The sequence below is a fragment of the Coregonus clupeaformis genome, chromosome 7, assembly GCF_020615455.1.
Source record: "Coregonus clupeaformis isolate EN_2021a chromosome 7, ASM2061545v1, whole genome shotgun sequence".
Classification (NCBI taxonomy): Eukaryota; Metazoa; Chordata; class Actinopteri; order Salmoniformes; family Salmonidae; genus Coregonus; species Coregonus clupeaformis.
In genome coordinates this window covers 46,210,157-46,230,538 of record NC_059198.1, presented here as the reverse complement: position 1 = coordinate 46,230,538, position 20,382 = coordinate 46,210,157, and the positions used below count along the sequence as shown (strand labels likewise).

Below are 20,382 nucleotides of genomic sequence, written 5' to 3'. Positions count from 1 at the left end.
CTTTCTGTGAGCGAGGAGTGGTTTTTAGTGTTGCGGTTGGAAAGGACATGGATGCCGGAGTGGTGAGCAGGATTTCCAACCGCTCAACTCCACTCACATACTCTGGTTCAGACAGAGTAAGTGTGCGGTCGTCACTAGTTACCACAGCCACAAAGTCAGAAGGCCCACCTACTCGACCAATCAGATGACGGACTGTGAAGACGCGTATTCTAGTTTGCGGGATATGCCTAATTTTCTAAATGGCATATTTCGAGTTCAAGTTTGAGGACCGATGCAGCGTTCATTACAACTGGGAACTCGGAACTCGGAAATCTCAGACTTTCGACTTCAGTGCATTCAAGACAACTGGGAACTCTGAAAAAAACGCACTCCGACTGGGAAAAATTGCTTTGAATGGTCATCCAACTCGGAGTTCCAAGTTGGGAACTCTGGCCTCTTGCTAGAGCTCCCAATTTCCGACCTGAAGATCACTGACGTCATGATTTGACCTTGTTATTTTTGGTGTTTCTCAGATATCTTGATAGCACCAAGAATAACTAAATACATTTGGCAACAAGAATTGGTAACGTCACTAAAATTCATAACATTGAGAAAGGATAAATGTTTTAGGCAAAAGGATAAGTTGTCTTTTCTTTTTTAGATAACTAGTAGCTAACTTTTGCTACTCTCATCTAAAATTAGCTAGCTAGCATAAGGGACTCCATTCCAAGCACAGTGGAGTTATTATATTTGACAGAGCAACGTTGTTAGTTTCCCTACAAGCCTTTCATTCTAATAATAATATACTGTATCATATTCTTGACCTTCAACAGATGCACTGCCTTTGGCAGGCAAAAAAATCAGTTGGGAGAGTAAAAGTCTCCCATTCAATGGTGTTACGTTTCAAGCTGTGGGCACAAAGATGTATGAATGCATCCAGGGGAAAGATACAAACAAAAGCCAAAAAGAGAAATATGCTGCTGAAATGAACAAGAAGGCAGTAAGTTCAAAGACAGATCACTGTAATTTGTAATTTATAAACATACACTTTTACAACATTAATTTCATTTTAATATTGTTGAAGTACTAATGAACAATGGAATGTTCCTCAATAAAAGAAGAAGATGGGACTTTAAACAGGTGTCTCAACTTTGTGGTCACTAAAGATCCCATGGGGGGGGGTTCTTATATTTGTAATGTTTTCACTGCATGTGTATATCAAACTGTTTTCCTATCATGTAATACTGTGTATAAAAGCACCATGCAGGTAAAGTGTATAAATAATGTAGATGTAACAAAATATCTGTAAAAAACTAAAATGTAAAACAAAGCCAATAAGATAAATGCAAATAAAGAGTATGTACTGTTAGTGGGGTTAGGGTGGTGAGTTTCCCCTTACACTGTAAAGAGCTTTGGGTGTCTAGAAAAGTGCCATGTTAGTCCAATTATTATTAAATGTTTTGCTTCTATAGCTTGAAGACCATGCCTTTGTACAGAGATGGAAACTGGTACAAAATACCAAAAAGGTGGACTGCAGGGCTATGTTAAGTTAAATAAATAAATGACTATAGTAAGTGCCTAGGTGCAAAATAAAGTAACAGGGTTGAAGTTGTCATCTTAAATCAGCACAAAAATCTGATAATTTCAACAACAAAAATAATTTCTGTAAACATTTGTGAAACTGTGTACGTTTTACTTGTGGATTACGAAAATAAAAACCTCAACTCTGTGTTAATTTGTTTGTCTACATGCCATTTTAAAACTGATTGTGTTAAGACAAGTAACTATGAGTAAGGGCAAACATCATGATAAGCTTGCAAGCTGAGTTTGAATAAGACATCCGACTAACACTTTGCTGCAATGAATACTCAGGGAGAAAAAGGTGTAGATTCACGCGCAGAGCGCGGCAGGTGTTTATTTCGCAGAAGGCAGGAATCGTGGTCACAGGCAGGCAATGGTCATACACAGGCAGGTGAAACAAAACTAGGACAGAAGGCTATAACTGGTTCTCACAAACGAGCTAGGAAAAGGCTTAGTAGGGTCAAAATGAACAATACCTCACAAGGCACAAACAGAATGAACTGAACTAAATAAGGAGCTGATGAGACCAGGTGAGTAACTAACACAGGTGAAATCAATGAACAAAAATGAAAGACAGGGCTACGTTCAAGAACACAAAGAAACAGGGCTATGTTCAAGAACACAAGGTGAACTAAGAATATAAATACAGAACCTTACATTTGCATTGTAACGGTTGGTTTTACTATATCTAATAAATAACCAGTGGCGTGTATTCATGGCTGCCAAGGGAAGCCATGCTTCCCCCAGAAATGGACCCAAAACAAATGTAAATACAATTATTTATCTTTTGTCTCTCTGTGTTTCATAATTTTCCTTCAATTCGCAAGAGGCTGAATGTATCTCACAGGCCTAAGCATCAGAGTGAGCGAAACAGCGCCCCTCTGTCTCTCTACGTGTAGGCCATCTATCTGATGCTGCCTGGTCTAAACGAGTATGACATTGTTGCCGCCCGTAGCATTGAATGCAAGGGAAGCCAGCGAGCATTTGGCCTCCCTTGATAAAAAAGCCAATCAGCGTTGAGCTAAACTGAGCGAGCTCAACTGTGAATGTCCTGGCGCACCAAAAAAAAAGTGTCAAGGTAAGCCAGCTTGGATTTTGGCGTCACTCCTAGCAAATCCCATTGAGAGCATATGTCATTGACAGAAAAACTTGAATTGTTGCATCTCGTGTTGTTGTCCTCCGGTGGCTAGCTAGCTAGCAAAAAATGTCTCTTTCCTAAATTAGTCATGGATGGAGATAGGGATTTTGACTTGTGGTTTTACTTAATTCTACGTACTGGCCAATGATTATAACGGCGATTCTGATCCAACCGTTAATTCATACATTGTTGTGCCCCTGGCCTGAGAGGATGGAAGTTCAGTGTGTAGCTAGATGTAGTAGGCTACTGTTAACTAGCTGGCTCATCGTTGCCCATGAAAGGAAGTTAGGCTAGCGAGCAAGCATTTTAGCCAGTTAGCCAAGGACAACAAAAAATAAAAGCGTGTACTGTATGACAGAGTTAGAGACCATTTCATCAACATGAAAGAGAGGAGGATGGCATTGCCATTTCTCTACAAGTAGGGTGAGTCAACATGTTTTTCTACTTGCACGAACACGCACACACACACACACACGCACACAGAAATCAGAACCATGGACAGCCACATCATATTTAGCTTTCGTTGATTGGACTAAATTGTTTTTGGTATCTTTTAGTTGTCACTGTATTAGACCAAGCAGAGGTGATTTGATGATGTTGAAATGTTGAAGTTGAAATGGTGCTGGAATAGTGGAGGCAGCTCCTGTTTTCTTTGCGACTTACGGTAACTCTCTGTGGTTCTAAATCAATAGTTGTTTAGTGGTCCGAAAATGTTGGAAACATTAACTTCCTTGACCATGCTGTAGGTCATGTAACTGTCTGTTACTGTACATGCAATATGCTTTGGGGACTTCACTGGACAGAGGTTGCTATCCGGTTTTGTGATAAAACAAAGGTATGGTGTTGAATTTATTCTGCCAATGTCTTCTTATTGTCTCTGCCTTTAGGCCAATATATCACGGTCGCAAGGCATATGAATTAACAGGTTATAGAGCAAACAACGCAATTATCACAACCCATAGGTAGTAATATGGATTTTGGCTTCCCCAGTGACTTTACCCATACACCACTACTGTAAATAACCAAATAATTGATGGATTAATAGAAATGCTTAACTCTCGTCTGCCCCTGCAAGCCGGTCGGCATAGTCACACTCACTCACCTGAAATTGTAATTTCCCACGAACCGTAAACAGGCATACGCATCATCACACTCCCTCATCTGATTGGTCGAGTAGGCAGGCCTTCTGACTTTGTGGCTGTGGTAACTAGTGACGACCGAAGTATGCTGGCTGGCTGGCTGAGTGTAACAGATTGTTATTAAATCAAATTAAAACATACAACTTGTTTATAGCAAAGATAGGATGCATCTCAAATGTCACCCTTTTCCATATATAGTGCACTACTTTTGACCAGGGCCCATAATAATGCAAAGTTGAGTGACAGCACTGCAAAACACATAGTGTATGATAATGACCTATGACCTTTATTTAGATTCCTGAACTTCTAATTGAACTTGCCAACTGAACTACAAGTCTCTGGTCTCCAGTCTAGACTCAGACATCCGCCCTCTAGAGGACACTAAGGGAAAGGTCAAGAGAAAGATATCGGCAGGCTTTCAACACCCATCTACTCCATTCGCATGCTTTTCATTTCATATGGCCTAGTATGTCTGTATGCATAATTTTCCATTTATACACAATCACAATGTATAGGGCTTTGGTTTTCTCGTTGGTGATTTTATAAGCTGATCTTAAAACGTATTGCATGGTCTGGTCACCACTCAGTTGAGGTTATTATTACTAATATTATAAAATCACTAGACTCATACATAGGCATGTGTTACAGTCAGCCTTCATTATCAGTGTTTTCCAGGAAGCAGACCTTACTTTTCTCCACGTAATCCAAGATAAGTGACACCTGGAAAAACACTCCTCTTCTTTTCTTTCCTTCGACCCCACTCCTCTCCTCCTCTCTCCCTAAAGGTTATATTGAGTTCTCCTAGGTGACAAAAAACAGACCCAGTAAGTGGGAATAAGTGGTAGAGTCAAGTTCTCATACAGCATCACAGAATGAGCCATGGGCTAGACAATCTGAACTGTCAGAATGAAGTGAAACAAGGCATTACCCTGTTCATTCTTTGTGCAATACTCATCATGACCCTCAAATTGCATACAGGTATTACCATCTTGCTATGTTTTTCTTTACTCACAAGAGGACGAGAAATACAAACGGACCTGATGGTCCTCATATGCTGCAGTGGTAGACTACACTAACAAGCAGTGTGGCCGACTAATATGAATGTATTAAAATGGAATAGCCTATGCTAGCTTAGTTGGTTGACCATGAACATCCATCCCATCAGTTGTTGACCTCGTCCCCTTGCGCCTGTTATCATCACCATAGCTCATTTCCCCAGGAGTTTACACTTCAGCACGCGCAGCTTCTCTCCATGTCTGTCAAAAGTCAGTGTCAGTCACATACACATCGCCTAGGCTACAGCTCAAATCTGTGAGTAAATGTCTCTATTGTTGTTAAATTATTGTCGCTATTAATCCACCAGAATAACACTATTGTAGAACGAACCGCTTTAATAGTTTTTAAAGTTCGACCAAATGGGACAAATGTATAGTGATGATTGGTTGTTGTTGCAAATGTGGACGCACGTGTGACTGAGAAGATGCTGCAAGTGCGACAAACATAAAAGCTAGCCGCCTAAATTTTACAGACCAAACCATATTCCATTGCTGGGTCATTGCTATTCTCACTGCCATTTGTTGTTGTTAGTTACAAATATTTCAAATATAACTGCCCCGTGTAGCTAGCAAGATTGAAGGTGTTCGTGCTCATTGGATTAAACGCTGTACTGTTAGGCTTTAGGAATATCTTCTGTGCGGTTAAACATTTTAACATTTACTAGATAACTGATATGCAAATGCAACTTATTGTACAGATAGCCACAATGTTTGTATTCAAATATTCAGAAAGCTATTGATAGCTGGCTATATTGTAAACCTTTGCTAAATGTTCAGTATTGCTTGCTAGGTATGTCTGAAGCGCAGTTGCAGGTAATGCTTCAGTGAGGCTAGCTAGCACTCAATATGGAAGTTGAAAAATAAATCTGTAAGCGGTCATTCCGTTCGTGGTCCCCGTTGCTCAGTCATCCATTCCCCAATTTTATCCTATCTTTACATCCCATTATTATCGACATACTGTGAGCTAACTAGATAAAATGCTAGCAAATATGAAGATCACCAGCCAGCCAGACTGAGGTTGCAAGTTGAGGCACCGTTAGCAGATGCACCTCTGCTCTGTTTACTTCATACCAACAGCATTATTCAACCTTCTCTCCCTCTGCCGAATATGTATCCAGCGGACACAGCTAAATATTACTCGATACCATATCAAATTCGTCGTTTTCTTGCATTACATTTCACACATAGGCTACGGCTATCATCACCCTGAAAATACGCATGTATAGACATTTTTGTTTTACCTGGGAGATGCGTCTGGTCGCGTTGCCTTATCGTACTAGTTCCCTGCGCTCATCATCTGCCGCTGAGAGAGCTCTGTTCTGTACTGAGTATTTGCAGCGTGCCTATTCGGGGGCGGCAACTGGAGGGGCGCAGGAGCAGACAGTTCCCCTCAATGCGCCCTATTAGCAGCAAGGAATATATTTTTTTCACCGGTAGTGCTGCTGGATGATTTTGTGCTCTAGTGATGGGCCTGATTTTTTCCACTTTTCAATTAGCCTAGCAAACTAATTGAGATCATGATAGTAGCCTTAACTAACAGTTACCTAACTTGAGAGCTTCAAGTTCCCTGGGGTCCACATCACCAACAAACTATCATGGTCCAAACACACCAAGACAGTCGTGATGAGGGCACAACAAAGCCTATTTCCCCTCAGGAGACTGAAAAGATTTGGCATGGGTCCTCAGATCCTCAAAAAGTTATACAGCTGCACCATCGAGAGCATCCTGACTGGTTGCATCACTGCCTGGTATGGCAACTGCTCGGCCTCCGACCGCAAGGCACTACAGAGGGTAGTGCGTATGGCCCAGTACATCACTGGGGCCAAGCTTCCTGCCATCCAGGACCTTTATACAAGGTGGTGTCAGAGGAAGGCCCTAAAAATTGTCAAAGACTCCAGCCACCCTAGTCATAGACTGGTACCGCTTGCTGTGTGGTAGCAGAGAGAACAGAGCGCCAAGTCTAGGTCCAAAAGGCTTCTTAACAGCTTCTACCCCCAAGCCATAAGACTCCTGAACAGCTAATCAAATGGCTACCTGGACTATTTGCATTACGCTGCTGCCACTCTCTGTTTATTATCTATGCATAGTCACTTTAACTCTACCTACATGTACATATTACCTGGAGGGAGGGCCTGAGTGAAAAGGTTTGGGAACCCCTGGTGTAGAGACTCATTGTCAAATCTAAACTGCTTTGAAATATCTTTTCCATAACCAAAAATATTGTATTTTCAGCTGTTTGAAGCTGGTGTACAAAACCGAAAGTAAAAGACTCAAAAACTAAATGTAAGAACGGGAAGCATAGGAATAGTGCACAAAACACTATTTATTATTAAAACAGATCTACCGCTTCTTAGACTTGCTTTCAATGAGAATGACAGATCTGTAACTCACATTTCTATGTGAATTTGGTCGGGTCGCCTGAAAACACACACACAGGTCGCTTTAACACACACACACACACACACACACACATACACACAGAAATACAGTAGGACTACACCCGCAATCGCGCATCCATACACACATACCTGAATGTTTTCATTGCTGAATGTTCACAGATGGAGAGTTGTTCTCTTTTTTCCACCACTTAGAAGAACAGAGGAACCAAAAGACCTCCATAATATTGACACAGATGTTGCAAATAACTGAATCAACCAAAACTGAGGGGTGGGGGGGGGGACTGGCATTTTCTGTCTGCCTCAACCTGTGTATTCCCACAATATAAATAATTCCAGAAGTAGGCTATAACGTCTGTGATGTTTCAATATAGGTCTATTGCCTAATTTATTTGTAATGGCCCCTCTGCCTGCTGTTAATATGCTCCCTTGGTGATTGACCCAACAATATGCTCATGTTTACAGAGTGCGCACCCCAAATGGCACCCTATTCCCTATATAGTGCACTACTTTTGACCAGAGCCCTATTGGCCCTGGTCAAAAGTAGTGCACTATATAGGGAATAGGGTGTCATTTGGTACAGCCAGAGTCTGGGATACTTAAGGATTTTGGCAATGAAGCCCTTTATATACTTCCCCAGAGTCTGCGTGCAGTTTGAAGGAAGTTGCTAACTAGTGTTAGCGCAATTGCTAACTAGCACTAGCGCAATGACTGGAAGTCTATGGTAACTGCTAGCATGCTAGTAGATACCACAGACTTCCAGCCATTGTGCTAACGCTAGTTAGCATTGGCTTGCAGGACTACCTCTAACTTCCTTCATACTGGATGCAGATAAATAAAAATGGTATCCATGAGTTCATCTGACTCTGGGGAAATAGATAAACTGCTTCATTACCAAAATCCCGAAGTATCCCTTTAACTTCAAATTACTTAGTTGATGCTTATCTGCTTCCTGTAACCTAGCCATTGTTTGAGTCTGTGGCCAGCGGCCCATAGTCATCTCCTGTGGGCCATTATATATGTAAGAACAACTTTAATAAGGCAAGTCATAGTGTGTATGTACAGTATGTGTGTGTGTGACAAGGGACCATCCATGGTCTCTATTGTATGTGTATGTATGTGCAATAAAACCCTTATAAATAATTACCGTAGGTCTATACCACAGCTGTATAGATAGAACCTTTGGCTGACATGTAGACTTCGCTGAGACCTGGCTCTCTGAATTGGAGGAGAGGAGATATAGGCTAATCTCGTCCACCACCCGGCTCTAGCAATTGAGCCTGGGGATGAGGTTATGGGATATAGGATTATCAAGTCATAATGTCCTCGATATTATCAATTCCAGTACATACTGTAGCTTATATAATACAAAACAAGATATATAAATGATGAGATTGACAGAACCATGACGTAATCACGTCACCACAGTGTCACTGAAGTTCATTGGTTTGTTTTGAACCAATCTGTTACTCATTGTTCAGGCTATGTCTTTGCCTTTCTGTCTTTATATCTGCACTCAATTTTATTGCTCACTCTGTTTCATGTTGTAATAACGATATGTTCCTAAGATGTGATGCGCTGTAATATGCAACAAGCTGGATTCAGATGGTGATGTAATTAATGTCAGCCCATTCTTTGTGCTCGATGCTGAGTTCTGGTGTGTGTCCCACATGGCACCCTCTTCTCTATATAGCACACTACTTTTGACCAGGGCCTAGAGGGCTCTGGTCAAGCATAGTGTACTATAAAGGGAATAAGGTGCCATTTGGGATGCAACCTTAGTCATATCTAAGGTTTGTCTTTATTTAAGACTGGGCCTGTACCAAAGGCACCACTACAGGAAAAGAGGCTTGTTGCTGTAGGCTTTAAATAGAGCATCGGGTAATGGGCTTTGGAGGCCAGCTGGGTATAGTACTGATAACTAGTGTGGCCACTGTATACCACAGAGCTTGTTATAGGAGAAAGTAGATATGTGACTCGTTTCAGGAAACTAGGCGTATGTCGCGCTTCACTACTTCACAGGACAGGCATTTAAACCTAAAGTTTTTTTTTTATCGAAATGTGTTTTTTGGCAGAAATGCCTTCTGGAACATGTGAACTTTCATGTGCCTTAATAACAACCTTGTACAGTGGCTGGCGAAAGTATTCACCCCCCTTGGCATTTTACCTATTTTGTTGCCTTACCACCTAGAATTAAAATTGATTTGGGGGGTTTTGTATCATTTGATTTACACAACATGCCTACCACTTTGAAGTTGCAAAATATTTTTTTATTGTGAAACAAACAAGAAATAAGACAAAAAAACTGAAAACTTGAGCGTGCATAACCCCCCCCAAAGTCAATACTTTGTAGAGCCACCTTTTGCAGCAATTACAGCTGCAAATCTCTTGGGGTATGTCTCTATAAGCTTGGCACATCTAGCCACTGGGATTTTTGCCCATTCTTCAAGGCAAAACTGCTCCAGCTCCTTCAAGTTGGATTGGTTCCGCTGGTGTACAGCAATCTTTAAGTTATACCACAGATTCTCAATTGGATTGAGGTCTGGGCTTTGACTAGGCCATTCCAAGACATTTAAATGTTTCCCCTTAAACCACTCAAGTGTTGCTTTAGCAGTATGCTTAGGGTTATTGTCCTGCTGGAAGGTGAACCTCCGTCCCAGTCCCAAATCTCTGGAAGACTGAAACAAGTTTCCTTCAAGAATTTCCATGTATTGAGCACCATCCATCATTCTTTCAATTCTGACCAGTTTCCCAGTCCCTGCCGATGAAAAACATCCCCACAGCATGATGCTGCCACCACCATGCTTCACTGTGGGGATGGTGTTCTCAGGGTGATGAGAGGTGTTGGGTTTGCGCCAGACATAGCGTTTTCCTTGATGGCCAAAAAGCTAAATTTTAGTCTCATCTGACCAGAGTACCTTCTTCCATATGTTTGGGGAGTCTCCCACATGCCTGTGTTTGCTTATTTTTTTCTTTAAGCAATGGCTTTTTTCTGGCCACTCTTCCGTAAAGCCCAGCTCTGTGGAGTGTACGGCTTAAAGTGGTCCTATGGACAGATACTCCAATCTCCGCTGTGGAGCTTTGCAGCTCCTTCAGGGTTATCTTTGGTCTCTTTGTTGCCTCTCTGATTAATGCCCTCCTTGCCTGGTCCGTGAGTTTTGGTGGGCGGTCCTCTCTTGGCAGGTTTGTTGTGGTGCCATATTATTTCAAATTTTTTATAATGGATTTGATGGTGCTCTGTGGGATGTTCAACGTTTCTGATATTTTTGTATAACCCAACCCTGATCTGTACTTCTCCACAACTTTGTCCCTGACCTGTTTGGAGAGCTCCTTGGTCTTCATGGTGCCGCTTGCTTGGTGGTGCCCCTTGCTTAGTGGTGTTGCAGACTCTGGGACCTTTCAGAACAGGTGTATATATACTGAGATCATGTGACACTTAGATTGCACACAGGTGGTCTTTATTGAACTAATTATGTGACTTCTGAAGGTAATTGGTTGCACCAGATCTTATTTAGGGGCTTCATAGCAAAGGAGGTGAATACTTATGCACGCACCACTTTTCCGTTATTTATCTTTTAGAATTTTTTGAAACAAGTTATTTTTTTTATTTCACTTCACCAATTTGGACTATTTTGTGTATGTTCATTACATGAAATCCAAATAAAAATCAATTTAAATTACAGGTTGTAATGCAACAAAATAGGGAAAACGCCAAGGGGGATGAATACTTTTGCAAAGCACTGTATGCCATCTGTAACTACGAATCAAATTGTTAAATTACGAGTTGGTTTAGCCACAGAAAAAGACAGAAACCTTCCCGCTAGCCATAATTGGCTGAGATAATGGATGGGCTGGACATGCCGAGAGATGAGTTCGGATTGGTCTGCCATGTACAGTTGAAGTCGGAAGTTTACATACACTTAGGTTGGAGTCATTAAAACTCGTTTTTCAACCACTCCACACATTTCTTGTTAACAAACTATAGTTTTGGCAAGTCGGTTAGGACATCTACTTTGTGCATGACACAAGTAATTTTTCCAACAATTGTTTACAGACAGATACTTTCACTTATAATTCACTGTATCACAATTCCAGTGGGTCAGAAGTTTACATACACTAAGTTGACTGTGCCTTTAAACAGATTGGAAAATTCCAGAAAATGATTTAGAGGCTTTAGAAGCTTCTGATAGGCTAATTGACATCATTTGAGTCAATTGGAGGTGTACCTGTGGATGTATTTCAAGGCCTACCTTCAAACTCAGTGCCTCTTTGCTTGACATCATGGGAAAATCAAAAGAAATCAGCCAAGACCTCAGAAAACAAATTGTAGACCTCCACAAGTCTGGTTCATCCTTGAGAGCAATTTCCAAATGCCTGAAGGTACCACGTTCATCGGTACAAACAATAATACGCAAGTACAAACACCTTGGGACCACGCAGCCATCATACCGCTCAGGAAGGAGAAGCGTTCTGTCTCCTAGAGATGAACGTACGTTGGTGCGAAAAGTGCAAATCAATCCCAGAACAACAGCAAAGGACCTTGTGAAGATGCTGGAGGAAACTGGTACAAAAGTATCTATACCCACAGTAAAACGAGTCCTATGTCGACATAACCTGAAAGGCCGCTCAGAAAGGAAGAAGCCACTGCTCCAAAACCGCCATAAAAAAGCCAGACTACGGTTTGCAACTGCACATGGGGACAAAGATCATACTTTTTGGAGAAATATCCTCTGGTCTGATGAAACAAAAATAGAACTGTTTGGCCGTAATGACCATCGTTATTTTTGAAGGAAAAAGGGGGGATTGCAAGCCAAAGAACACCATCCCAACCGTGAAGCATGGGGGTGGCAGCATCATGCTTTGGGGGTGCTTTGCTGCAGGAGGGACTGGTGCACTTCACAAAATAGATGGCATCATGAGGAAGGAAAATTATGTGGATATATTGAAGCAACATCTCAAGACATCAGTCAGGAAGTTAATACTTGGTCACAAATGGGTCTTCCAAATGGACAATGACCCCAAGCATACTTCCAAAGTTGTGGCAAAATGTCTTAAGGACCACAAAGTCAAGGTATTGGAGTGGCCATCACAAAGCCCCGACCTCATACCTATAGAAAATTTGTGGGCAGAACTGAAAAAGCGTGTGCGAGGAAGGAGGCCTACAAACCTGACTCAGTTACACCAGCTCTGTCAGGACTTATTGTGGGAAGCTTGTGGAAGGCTACCTGAAACGTTTGACCCAAGTTAAACAATTTAAAGGCAATTCAACCAAATACTAATTGAAACTTAAACTTCTGACCTACTGGGAATGTGATGAAATAAATAAAAGCTGAAATAAATCTTTCTCTCTACTATTATTCTGACATTTCACATTCTTAAAATAAAATGGTGATCCTAACTGACCTAAGACAGGGAATTTGTACTAGGATTAAACTTCAGGAATTGTGAAAAACTGAGTTTAAATGTATTTGGCTAAGGTGTATGTAAACTTCCATCTTCAACTGTATTTGGTTAACTTTAGCTAGCTATGACAATCGGTTTGTATTGCTAGTACTCTATGGATTGGTATTATGGTTCATTGTTTAGCTAGCTAGCTACATGTCTAAACGAAAGACTCCACTTCGCCAGATGATTACATGACCCATCAAGCTAGCCAGGTGTGTCTGACGGTGATTATGGCTATCTATTGTATAATAATGCTAAAATATTTGTATCTGGAATTTGTCTTTCAGCATCAGTAGAACACGTCTGACTCTCCTCCACCAGTCATACAAGGAGAATGGTTTAATGCCTCCCATCAAAAAGAGAGCTGGCACAAGCAAGCACAGGTTACACCTGAAGCATGAGGACTTGCAGCGAGTTGTGAACTTCATCAACAACTACGCAGAGGATAATGCAATAGTATTACCAGGACACTACCCAGGACACAAACACTTTGGTGGAAAGCTGCTGCCATCTAATGTGACAGAAGCAGCGGTGTGGCTTCTCTAAAAGGAATCGAGGACAACATTTGGTATGTAAAGCATAAACAACACGTTTTGATTATTTAATTTACCTCCAACATGATTGCCACTACTTTTATTGGTACGGGTAGTCGGGCTGTCTTCCTTCAGGAATCTGTGTAGAAAATTGCTGCTTCACATCTCAAGCACAGACCTGTGCTGGCAGTGCCAGAGGAACAACTATCAGGTTTTCAGATCTGCCAATCTGCCAGAATTGCCCCCGACTGGTGCTTCGGCCTCATCAAGCAGCGAACACTTTGTCCGAGATTGCTGGTGTTATGAAGGACAGCACTGTGACAGGGGTCAACATCCCACAGCTGGTTGGACTGGAGGATGGTACAGTGCTGGAGGAAAGATATGGCTGGCAACAACACCTGACTCCGTACTTCAGGCCACTGCCACAAGCAGTACCAGCACTTCAGGTGAATATAATTGTAATTGCGTTGTATGAGGTTATTCCTTTTATCTAAACTTGGGAGGTGAATTGATGTTATGCAAGGTTGTAATGTCTTCTAATTTTTGTTTGTTATTTCCTGTTTTACAGCTTCGATGCTCTGGAGCCTGGTGTTGTTGGCACCAAGGAGCATTCGGACTCAGTCGGGACCAGGTTTCAGCTGCTGCGCAACGCTGATATCCTTCCTCCCATAAATGGATTTCACCACTATCATAAACTAAGGAAGTGGGCAGAGCGGTCAAGAGGTGGAAACTGGAGACAGTGGTGGGGGAACCAAAGAGGGAGGGGTTAAGCTAAAATGTATGTAAAATGACTATATAAACTGAGAGCTGGGAGGTGGAAGATCAGATGCTCTGCAGACCACCTCCGCTCTATTGCTTGTGTAATAAAGTCTATCTTAATTCTACAAAAACTCTGGAAATACTTTGGGTTTTTAATAAGTATGAGGATGAATTTGCCACAACAGCAGCTATGGACATCACATGCCCTGCACCAAAGTCAAGGGCTGGACAGAAACAGGCTCTCCGAATATAGATTCCCTTGTTCATGCTTGGTTCGGGTGGACCAGTTCATCACTGGCTGTGAGTTCCCAGTCATCAGCACTATCTGCAGTGCCTCTATTCACATGACTCTCTAACACACACGCCATACGTTGCTGCTGCTATATACATTTTTTATCCTGCTGCTCAGCCACTATACCCCTGATTGTGTGCATATAACTACCTCATCTATCACTGATTACTTTGTTGATATTGTTCTTGTATATTATTTTGTTATTTCTCTACAGGCATTGACACTTTTCTTTTTCTTTATATTGACACTATCTATTTTTTATATTGCTACTATGCAAGTAACCATTTCGCTGTACTGTTTACACCTTCTGTAGAGACCCATCCACTTAGACAAGTGTGTCTGGGTAAGCATCATCTAATATTTATAAAATATTTTAATCTGGAAACTTTCTGTTTACCTGGAATTTGTCCTTATTGTAGGCTACTACTTTTACAACTTTTATTCTTAATCTTTACTACACTACTCACTGTTTAGCACACAACCTCACATGTGAATCCTTAAAGAGATGGGTGGGGCTGGCTTAAGAGGGTGTGAACAATGCTGAATGGGTGTAGACAAAGAAGAGCTCTCCAGTAGGTGTACCAAAACATTCAAGGGCCATTTTCTCAAAGGTGGGGTTACAAGTTTATCAACTTTCAAAGCATAATTACTTTCCCATTGTTCCTCAAATGCAGTGTATGATATACCATTTTGTAGCTCTGTGTCTCTGCTTTTATCCAATGTAAAAAACATCATTTCAAATTTTGCTACAGAAGACCGAATCAAGGCGGTCGGTCACATATTCAGAGCCATATCCATGTAATGCTTAGAGAAGATCTAATGATGTGTTATTGAAGTGTTGTGGTTGCAGGTTCACTTGGCACATCTAAAGCCTTTTCTTTTGGGGTGTTGCTATTGGCCACAAAGTGCTAAAAGCCAGTATATAAATTATATGTGTGAAATGCTTGATAGTGTATGTGATGTAAACAGAGAGGTCTACTTTCTTGGGAACCTGAATATTGACTGGTTTTTATCAAGCTGTCTGCTCAAGAGGAAGCTTCTCACTGTAACCAGTGCCTGCAATCTGGTTCAGGTTATTAATCAACCTACCAGGGTGTTTACAAACACTACAGGAACAAGATAATCCACATCTATTGATCAAATTTGTATTAATACTTTAGAACTTTGTTCTAAATCTGTATCCATACCCATTGGATGCAGTGATCACAAAATAGTGGCTATATCTAGGAAAGTCAAAGTTCCAAAAGCTGGGCCTAAAATAGTGTATAAGCGGTCATACAAAATATGTTGCTGTAACTCTTATGTGGATGATGTTAAAAATATTTGTTGGTCTGATGTGATTAATAAGGAGCATCCAGACACTGCACTTGATGAAGTTATGAAATTGCTTCTTCCAATTATGATGAGGAATTGAAAAACTGTATTGTTGAAAGAGATGGGGTAAAAGGAGTGGCTAATAAGTCTGGCTGCACATCTGACTGGCTGACTTTTATGTGACTAAACTCAACGAAAGAAGAAGAAACTGATTAATGAAGCCAAGATCAATGATATAAAGAATGATGGAAAAAGTACTTTAAATGAAATTATGGGCAGAAAGAGAAATTCAACACCATCTTTCATTGAATCAGATGGCTTATTCATCACAAAACCATTTGATGTTGCCAATTATTTCAATGATTACTTCATTAGCAAATTGGGCAAACTTAGGCAGGAAATGCCAACAATGAACAGTGAGCCATCGTACTCTTGCATAAAAAAACAAATAATGAAAGAAAAGCATTGCAAGTTTGAATTTTGTAAAGTTAGTGTGGGAGAGGTGAAAAAAGTATAGTTTTTTAGTCATTTTAGCAGACGCTCTTATCCAGAGCGACTTACAGCAGTAAGTGCATACATTTTCATACTGGTCCCCCATGGGAATTGAACCCAGAACCCTGGCATTGCAAGAGCCATGCCCTACCAAGTCAACAATGACAAACCCAACGTAAACATGTCAGCACTTATTGTCCAGCATTTGGCTGGCATATCCTATAGGCTAGGCCTAGGGCAAGTTCTCAATAATAACTGTCAATAAAGATCTAGCCTAGTTGGTAAGATAATTTAGACATGTTTTGGAGTGTACCACTTTTGACAAAGAATTCATTGCGAGGGTTCAGATTTCTCTTCTTGATGAAATACATTTGCTTAACTTGGCCCAGCTATACAGATATAGGATCTTAATTTGATCACTGTTGCAGGAAATGTAAAACTTGTATTGTATTGTATGTTTAAAAAGGCTTCTGAAGTTTGTAATTTCCACTTTGATATTTCAGACTTGATTTTCCCTTACGAAAAATGGATCAACCCCCTACAAAAATGTCCATTCATTATAATCCACATAATAATTCACATATCCTGTTGCTTCAGGATTATTTTATTGCTGTAGTAAACTTGCTCAAATTAAGATCCTACATCTGTAATAACTAACTGCATGCAAGGCCTCCTCCATGCACCAAAACCGTCCATTTCCCTTCAGAGGCTTTACTCCGGACCTATAATTTGAACTGACTATTTCAGGAACTCAAGACTATCCTGTGGCTACTCTATCCTCATAATCTATCACAAAGAACCACAAGACGTCCCAAACCAACCCAAACAATCGGGCCATAGTACTAGTCCAGACACAAAACTGCATCCCAAGTGGCACCCTATTCCCTATGAGCCCTGGTCAAAAGTAGTGCACTATTAAAGGAATATGATGCCATTGGAACACAGGCTGTTTTCCCAGTACTTTCCTATGTTCATCACATTTGATTGCCTTTGACACCAATGTCCGGTGAACCAACCAGCACCCTTTGAAACCACGCTCAACATTTCTAGCATGGTCTAGCTGCAACACAACAATGTGCTACTGAGTTATTATCTAATACATGTGGTTGAAGTAAAAACAACAAAACAAAATCTCTCGATACCTGTTAAAAGTATGTTGAAACGTGAATGATCCATTTTGTGGATGATATATGAATGATCTCATTGCACCACATGCTGTAACCTATCCCTCACTATCTAAATCTACTCCGTTTTTTCCTCCGGAAAGCTTGTCTTTTTTAAAACTCTGCTTTTCACTATAGCAAAATTAAAATAAAGCAATTTCTAAATAGAGTAACTGCGTAAATCAATATGGTACAAACACACAGTTTGCGTCGCAAATGGCATCCTATTCCCTATAGTGCTGTACTTTTGACCAGGGCCCAGACGCAACAACACTGTCTGTCACGTTGCATAAGGGCCACAGTAGATGTCTGGTAGTGTACACCCACTGAACCGCTTTCAGGCCTCCTCTCAGGCACGTAATAAACCCATAATCAAACTAGCTCTAAACCAACAAAGCAAATCCTTAAATGACTGGGTTTCACAGAGGTAAGCTCCTCCTGTAACAGATCACAGATGGAGAGGGAGGGAGGGAGGGAAAGAGAGAGAAAGACAAGCAGTATGTGGTTCGTCTCTGGTCTGATCCTGAAGCCTGCCCTGAGCCATGCCTGGGTTCAAATACTACTTCAAATCATTTGGCACCGCATGCTGGCTAATGCAAATGCTAAAAGTATTAGAAAGATTTTAAATATGATTTGAACCAAGGTCTTCCCTGAGTCTAGCTTGGTGGTGCAAAGTCACCCAGAGAGGCATCTGCTCCAGAGATCAGAGGGCTGCCGGCTGCTGTAAGGGTTTTTGTTTTGGCTCTGCAGCTGTGGGATCTGATTATTGTTGTAAGGTAAGGGATCTGTGGAGATCTGTGGAGAGAGGGGGCACGGAATACTCAATACAGGGAGAACATGTAAAGCTCCTCACCTCTGAACCGACAGTGCAAACAGCTGTCTATTGTTGATACTGAAGTCACTTTGATCCACTTCCTTGTGAAACAAGCCGCACAACCGCAGATTCATAAGCTACTGAGCTTCTGTTCTGTGGGGAAAGGTAATTACAGTATCTACACAATCTACAGTCTCCAACAGATCCTACTATTTGCATCTCAAATGGTACCCTATTCTCTATACACTATACAGTGCTGTGAAAAATAATTTGCCGCCTTTCTGATGTTCTTAATTTTTGCATATATTTGATACTGAATGTTATCAGATCTTTAACCAAAACCTAATATTAGATAAAGGAAACCTGAGTTTACAAATAACAAAACAAATTGATACTTATTTGAGTGGCAACTGTAAAGTTTGGTGGAGGAAGAATAATGGTCTGGGGCTGTTTTTCATGCTTCGGGCTAGGACCCTTAGTTCCAGTGAAGGGAAATCTTAATGCTACAGCATACAATGACATTCTAGATGATTCTGTGCTTCCAACTTTGTGGCAACCGTTTAGGGAAGGCCCTTTCCTGTTTCAGCATGCCAATGCACAAAGCGAGGTCCATACAGAAATGGTTTGTCAAGATCGGTGTGGAAGAACTTGACTGGCCTGCACAGAGCTGTCACACCCTGGTTCTGGGACTCATTATGTTGAGCCAGGGTGTGTTCATTCATTGGGTGTATTTCTATGTTGGTATTTCTGTTGTGTTCATTTCTATGTGTGACTGAGTGACTCCCAATCAGAGGCAACGAGTGTCAGCTGTTTGCTGGTTGTCTCTGATTGGGAGCCATATTTAACTGTCTGTGTTTCACTTTGGGTTTGTGGGTTTTTGTTCCGTGTTCGGTCAGTGTCACCGTGGACTTCACGAGTCGTGTTTTGTTTTGTAACTTTACCTAATTAAAGTCATGTTTGTTTCACACGCTGCGCCTTGGTCTACTCACTCATACGACGATCGTGACAGAAAAACCCACCATACCAAGACCAAGCAGCGTGTCCAGGAGCAGGCAGCCTGGACGTGGGAGCAGATCTTGGACGGGCAGGGGTCCTGGACCTGGGAGGAAATCCTGGCCGGGATGGATCGCCGGCCATGGAGTGAGACGGTGGAGGCGCGCCGTAGAGAGGAGCTACGGCGTGATCAGGGTCGTCATCGGACGGTCGTGATGCAACCCCAGAAAATTTTTAGGGGGGGGCACACGGCATGGACGACGGGGCTGACGGAGGAGAAAAGGGGGCGGATCCAGAAGGCCACCAGGCCAGGGGTACACCGCCCTGTACGTCCTGTGCGGATGCCTCATACAGAGTGTGTGAGGGTAGGCATTCAGCCAGGACGGGTGGTGGCCGCTATTCACTCCAGGCCTCCTATCCGTCTCCACAGCCCGGTTCGGCCTGTCCCTGCTCCACGCACCAAGCCTACGGTGTGCGTCGCCAGCCCAGTCCGGCCTGTCCCTGCTCCACGCACCAAGCCTACGGTGTGCGTCGCCAGCCCTGCCCGGCCTGTTCCTGCTCCACGCACCGGGCCTGCGGTGTGCGTCGGCAGCCCGGCCCGGCCTGTTCCTGCTCCACGCACCAAGCCTACGGTGTGCGTCGGCAGCCCGGCCCGGCCTGTTCCTGCTCCGCGCACTAAGCCTACGGTGTGCGTCGCCAGCCCTGTCCGGCCTGTCCCTGCTCCACGCACCAAGCCTACGGTGTGCGTCGACAGCCCAGCCCGGCCTGTTCCCGCTCCACGCACCAAGCCTACGGTGTGCGTCGTCAGCCCAGCCCGGCCTGTCCCTGCTCCACGCACCAAACCTACGGTGTGCGTCGCCAGCCCTGTCCGGCCTGTCCCTGCTCCACGCACCAAGCCTACGGTGTGCGTCGACAGCCCGGCCCGGCCTGTTCCCGCTCCACGCACCAAGCCTACGGTGTGCGTCGTCAGCCCAGCCCGGCCTGTCCCTGCTCCACGCACCAAGCCTACGGTGTGCGTCGACAGCCCGGCCCGGCCTGTTCCCGCTCCACGCACCAAGCCTACGGTGTGCGTCGTCAGCCCAGCCCGGCCTGTCCCTGCTCCACGCACCAAGCCTACGGTGTGCGTCACCAGCCCTGTCCGGCCTGTCCCTGCTCCACGCACCAAGCCTACGGGGTGCGTCGTCAGCCCGGCCCGGCCTGTCCCTGCTCCACGCACCAAGCCTACGGGGTGCGTCGCCAGCCCTGTCCGGCCTGTCCCTGCTCCACGCACCAAGCCTACGGTGTGCGTC

General features: G+C 42.9%; 1 long non-coding RNA gene across 1 annotated transcript; it reads left to right on the top strand.

Annotated features, from left to right (window-relative positions):
- Positions 1-3,080: 3,080 nt before the first annotated feature.
- LOC121570605 lies at positions 3,081-14,071 on the top strand. Its single transcript, XR_006001487.1, has 3 exons — positions 3,081-3,121; positions 13,021-13,712; positions 13,835-14,071. It is a non-coding gene; the product is annotated as an uncharacterized LOC121570605 (long non-coding RNA).
- Positions 14,072-20,382: the final 6,311 nt, after the last annotated feature.